Genomic DNA, 6,592 nt, shown 5'->3' on the forward strand with positions numbered 1-6,592 from the left:
TATGTTACTGCCAAAGCCCCCGAAATTGGCGAGTTCGCAAAGTGTCCGGTCAGATCGCGAATTAGCCAATTTCGTTGTAAATTGACTTGGCCAATGTCTGAATTTCGGGCTTTGGCCAGCCACTTCGTGAAGTGGCCGGAGATCCCAGCTTACATATTATGTTCGATAACAAAAGACGTGATTGGGATACATCGCCAAGTTCACGTATTTTTTCGTGACAATTATGGTCACGTTAGCTATGGCCATCTATCATATCGCTGTCACGATGCGGTAATCATTTTTATTTTGTTTCAGAATTTGTCAGAAAGAGTTTATGAGAACAGTAGAGATAATATTATATGATATATGTTTATATCATTATTTTTGTAGTTTTCTTCCTTGAATTTCTTTTTTCTCTCACTCTCGTCACATGGAGATAATGTAATGCAGCTACTATATAGCCATGTAATATATATATATATATATCACGTTGGCGGTGAAAAAAAAAAATGGATTTCGTTGCCTACTGGACCATCTTACATCAGGACATCGAACTTTGGCAAGGCCACTTCACGAATTGGCCAGCCAAAAGTCGAATCAATTCTGAAATTCGGAGTTTGGCCAAAACTCTTGGCCACTTCACGAATTGGCCGCACTTCGGACTTTGCCAGTAACACATATACATACTTAATCACACTTAATATACAAAATACATATTTCTATTGCGAAATTTTTGAAATCGTAAATTTAAATCAATTGACTTATGAATTCATAATTGAATTTCTTTCATTAATTTTTTATTTTCATGGAAATAGAAAATTAATAATAATAATACTATATTTCGTCGAGGTGGCACTAAATGAAATAAAAAAAATACTGATAATAAAAATGGAATTGCCCATACAGTGTGGAAAATATTGATCTCTTGTAGCTTCCTCGAAGAACAAGTGTCCCTTGAAGCTATATAGGTACAGTTTATTTTTGTGTGTTCAATTTGCATTATTTTTGTCTTGTTTTATTTGCATACTTTCATGTGCGTGTGTAAATAAAAAAATACTCTTAATTTTTAGTTTGTATATTGTAAGCCATTCCTTTCAAAGAGGTGTCTAGAAGAAATTCGTCATCACCGTAGGTGACACACACACACACACAAAAAATATCTAATAAAATCTGAAATTGTTCAAAAACCCCCCATCGCACGTTTGAGAGATATCCTGATGAAATCTTAAATTGGTCAGAAACGTGAAATTTTTTGGCCCCTAGTATAGCCTACGTATCGAGATAGCGTTTAACAAGTCTCGACTACCTTTGCCATTTGGAAAAAGTCTATCTCAGAAAGAAGACAGACCTTCAACATGATACATTCATAACATGAAAATTCAGGCATACACAATCTTCATTTCAAAATACGAAAGGTAGATGACAGCACCAGCAAGAACATGGAAAAAAAACACAACTCTGCCAGCATAAATACGTTGCAGTTACGTATATACATACACAAAACACGTTCCGGTGTGTGGAATATTAGAAATTCCGCAGAGGAATGCGTACCTCATCCACAATAGAAATGTATACGAGTTGTATGTTTAAGGTTAAGTACAGTAGTAGTAATACTAGTAATCGCTATTAACCAGGCGACTGCTGCATTATTTGAACAATGCGATCGCTAGAGGGAACACCCCGTGAGACAGCGTGAACGTAGAACTTGTACTGCTACTATTACTACTTAACCGTATACCGTACAGCCTATGCATTTTTGTAAGCATACCTCGGGAAATTCTAACGCATTGGCAATGCAGGAACTTGTCATATGTGTGTATGTATGTGTGGCCCTAACGTATTGATGTTGTTGGAGTTAGATTTGTTTTTTCGCGTTATACTGGTGCTGCCATCTCCCTTCCACATTTTGAAGTAAAAATGAAAAATTACTGAATTTTCGTGTTATGTAAGTATCGTGTTCAAAGTCTGACTGCTCTCTGCGGTGAGACTTTTCAAATGGAGTTTACACTGCGAAACATTTTAGAAAAAGTTTGTAAGGTTTTCTTTTGGCGTAATGATTCCCATAATTTAAAAAATCTTAAACATTTAATACTGTGGCATTTTCTCCAGAAAATACGGTAATTTATTTTAAAATTATGAAGAAAATGCAGAGCGATGCTCTTTCATCATCATTTTTGTCTCAGCCATAGGTCCGAAATTAAGAACACATCGTTAAGGGGTCATTCAAGTATTACGTCAGCATCGAGGGGGAGGGGGTCTCGGATTTACTGACTTTTGATGACAAGGGGGGGAGGGGGGTTTGAAGGTTGCTTACGTCATCAACCACCCCTTTTTGAAAATATGGAATATTCTAAGCTGCTGACGAAATTTTGCTGGTGGGGGAAGGGGGGGGGGGTCAGTGTTTTGCTGACTTTTGTTGACAAGGGGCGGTGTCAAAAGTGGCTGAAAATCTGCTTACGTAATATTTAAATAGCCCCTAACTAAGACTTTTCTCATAAAACTTGTCATATTACTTTTATTTCCTCATTTACGTTCTTGTATCCTTAAATGAATATACTGTACTTATAAAATTTGGTTTTTGCTATATTATTGATTTTTCTCCCCACTGTTTTTTTAACCGTTTCTTTCCACTGTTATAATGATACCAGGTTACTCAAATTCCTTATTTGCAACTATAAAAACGAGTTTTATTCCTGACATGTTATGAACTATCGAATCATTCTTATCATTATCAATATGAAATAAAACATTTTTTAATTATCACTATGAAAGAGCATGCACTCGATACCATGAAAAGTAATTGAAATTCACAAATATTCAGCCTCCGTAAATTTTTCTACTCATCACTCGTTTTTATCTCATTATTTGATTTGGCATTTTCAAACAAACTCAATAACAAGAACAAAATCCTTAAGAACGTCCCTCAAAATTATCAAAATTTTGTCATCGATTCCACTCTATTCTATTGAAGTTGATCAAGAAAAACTTAACTTCACATAATGGTAAATACTATTCATTTAAAGAAAAAAAAACCCATTTAACACTCAACAGGACAGAAAACATTTCTCGTTAGACGGAATGTCATTAATTTATAAGTTCCCATCAATTTTATTTTGTCTGTAATTCAAATACAATCAAAGAATCAAGTTAATGACACAACACAGAAATTCATTTCAATTGATAAGTTTATGAGAAGTCAAGAAACTCCTGCATCTGTCATCAGCAAGCAACAGGAAACATTCAACAACAATCTCAAATATATTCCCGATACTTTTTTCCCCTAATGGAAAAAAAAAATTATTATGAAACTGTCATTGAAATTAGTATTTCCTGTTTATCGTTTAAGATTTCAAGTACCAAAATTGTGAAAATTTCCCCAAAAAATATTCGAAATAGAAGTAGGCACTCGTGTTGATTTTACTTTACATCATTTTGAGTTTCATGAAATATGACACCGAATGGGCTAGAACAAAAGACTCGTTCAGTATAAAACGTCTTAAGACGTTAGGAAAAGAAAAAAAAAAGAGGAATTTTCTACGCATTTTGAAGCAATTTTTCATCGGCATCATCAGAGATTTGCAATTAGGGCGAGTTTGTGTGATGAATGAGCCATCCAATTAAAGTTCCCGGAGGATGTGAAAAATGCAGCATTTTTCTCTTCAACAAACTCCGAAAGTAATTAAGAGGGTAAGTTGAATATGTACTGTCTTAGAATAATAATAATAAAAAGAATTCCAAAAAAAAAAAAAAGAATACTGGACCTTGCCTTTTGTAATTCTGTAACAAAAGACCTCGCTATCTGAAAATTTTTCTCTCTTTCTCTCTAGGAAAAGTCTATTGTCCTTCATATTATATAAAATGCAATTAATTTCATTCTTCTAATTGGTAAATTATAACCTCGTGTGAGCGCGAAAATTGATTCAGCTTTCGCACAAGCTGAGGTTTTTTTTTAATACTTAGCTTTTGTGCGAAACGGTTTCTTTGTTTCGTCCTTGCAATGGTTTTAATTTAACACCTTGTGACGTTTTAAAAGCCCCTTTTTTTTGGACACTTCTATTTTACATACAACCTTTCTCTAGGCATAAATTTAAATATATATTTATATGGTTGAAGCTGAGTGAAAACATATGCATTGAGAGCTTAAGAATTTCATTTTTCTTGTGAGGCTTTGTGATTATCGTTACTGTATAAAGTAAATTACGAATGGCTTGAAAGCGTTTTATTAATAAATGTTGACTTCTTTTTCGTAATTTAGAAATAAGTTGGAATGCATTCGTTCATTTTTTTTTAAATGCACTGTGTATTTTGAATGTAATCATAATTCATCAGCGCAGGTTTCAAGAAAAGGTGAACATAATTCAAAAATTTTCAAGAATTTCCAATTGTGTGTACCTGGAGTTCTTACGAATTTCTGGAGTCCAACATTGAGAATCCATTGTATGTAATTTATTTTATGACTTGATGAAAATAAAATTGTGTTTCTTTCTTGTTATCGAGCGCCGTAATTACACGGTTGCAACGGGCGAATGTTCCTAGTTTCGAGGTTCGGAGTGGAGTGGGGAGGTCTAATACTCAACCGTTCATGCACCTTGTACACATTCCTCTACGGAATTTCTAACGAATCGGTACTTTGACCTTTGAAGACTGGACACACCCCGCTTCCCATCTCATAGAGATATCGAAGCGTTCCCGAAGGGTGGGTGTATCCGGAAAGTGTGTGTAGCCGAAATCGGGTGTAGCCGAAACCGTTGCAAGATCTTTTGTGTCAAGTTGTGTTTCCCGCTTCGGCGTATCTAGCAGAATCACCACAGACAGAGGTCAACAATGCGAGGCACAGTTATTTCAAGAACTGGCGCATTTGCTAGGGATAATTATAGAAATTTCGAATGACATCGTTTCATCCTCAAGGCAACAGCCTAGTCGGAAACTTCCATCGGCCACTAAAGGCAGCTCTGGAGTGCCACTTCACTAACCGATGGGTCGACGCCTTACCAATGGTTTTCTTGGCCTCCGTTTAACCTATCGACTCGACCTCAAAGCTACGTGTGTAGAACTGCTCCATTTTTAGCACATTGCGGTCGCCCGCGGGGTTCTTGGTTCCGGGTACCGAAACAACCCGTGGATCCACCAATTTTCGTAGTCCTACTAGCGAACACAATGCGTAAAATATTGCGTCCGTTCCTACTGCTAACCACAATGAACTGAAGGTCTTCATTCATCGACTACAGACATCGACTCACGTGTTTATACGCAGAGATGCCGTAAAGCTTCCGCTCCAGTGCACCTATGATGGCCCGTTTCAGATGATGCAGCAGACGCCCAAATACTTCGGTCTCCTAATGAAAGGCAAACACGAAACGGTGTTTGTAGATAGACTGAAGCCAGAGCATTTTTGCTGCAAGAAGAAGAAAACCCTAAACCAGTGACGACGATCAGTGAAACTACAACTCGCAGTTGGAGGAAATTTCGATTCCCCGATCGATATCAATCGAGACTGAAGTCACTGGGAAGGGGGAAGGGGGTGGGGGTAAGCACTGCGGAGTCTACGATTAAGTCAAAGCCGAACAGATGGCAGCACGGGTGTTGGCTGATGAATAAGAAACAAAGAAAATGATTTTTTCGTGGCAAACAAATTTTTCGGCCTTTCATGACGTTTGCCACGTGGTACAGACTAGGGACGCATTATAGTGTGTTCTAAGTATATGTGTGGCCCTAACGTATTTATGTTGTCGAGTTGCGCTTGTTTCGTGTTCGTGCAGCATCTGTCTTCCATCTTCCAGTTTTTGAAGTAAAGATAGAAATGCTTTTCATGTTATGTCAGTAGCGTGTTGTAGATCTGTCTGCTCTCTGCAGGAGAGACTATCAAATGCGAGCTGGGGGCGGGAGAGCTACAAGCTCAGCTGAATAAGCTTAACCTCCAGTTCGGGATAATAATATGCTCCATGAGCCACAAACAGTTTTAATTAGTAGCAGAAAATTTGATATATTTTAGGATATGCACCTATGTAAAATCAGTACACGCAGGTGTTATACTATTAAATACAGTGATGTACATTGGCATACGCAAAGGAGGGTTCGGGGTACTAACCCCCTTCCCCCTCAAGCTGAGATTATAATGTTATTTTTCAGGACAGAACGTAAACCTGCCTTCCCTTCAGAAGGAAAAAAAAAAATTGAAAACTCCCTCCTCGAGAAAATATTCTGCGTACGTCTATGGTGATGTGGATATGTTGCTCACTGTACTGAAGCTTCTTCAAGTGTCCTTCATCCTCAAAAAAATGTCACCTTCAGCGAGCAGCTCACCTGCAGCATTTAATTACACGCAAATGAATATTAAAAATCCCAGGTTTTATTAACTGTGCAGAAGGTAGGTAGAAGGCAACACTACCTGGAAACGTGCATACTCTTCACAAACATGCATAACTGGTAGGCTCCGCAAATACAACACAATTCCGACACTGGCTAACCCTTTCAGAGTCAAAATGATAGTAAACTGCCTGTATTGTCATAGACCGGAAAATGGGTGGTCAGTGAAGACGTGTTTTTTTTTTTAACTCTTCAGAATGCATGATGGGATAGAATGGCTGCATAACTGCTAACTGCTGTTATGTGG

This window comes from Pholcus phalangioides, unplaced genomic scaffold (genome assembly GCF_987345545.1).
Source record: "Pholcus phalangioides strain wild (caught in Gottingen) unplaced genomic scaffold, Ppha-v1.0 ptg000015l_1, whole genome shotgun sequence".
In the NCBI taxonomy this organism is placed as follows: domain Eukaryota; kingdom Metazoa; phylum Arthropoda; class Arachnida; order Araneae; family Pholcidae; genus Pholcus; species Pholcus phalangioides.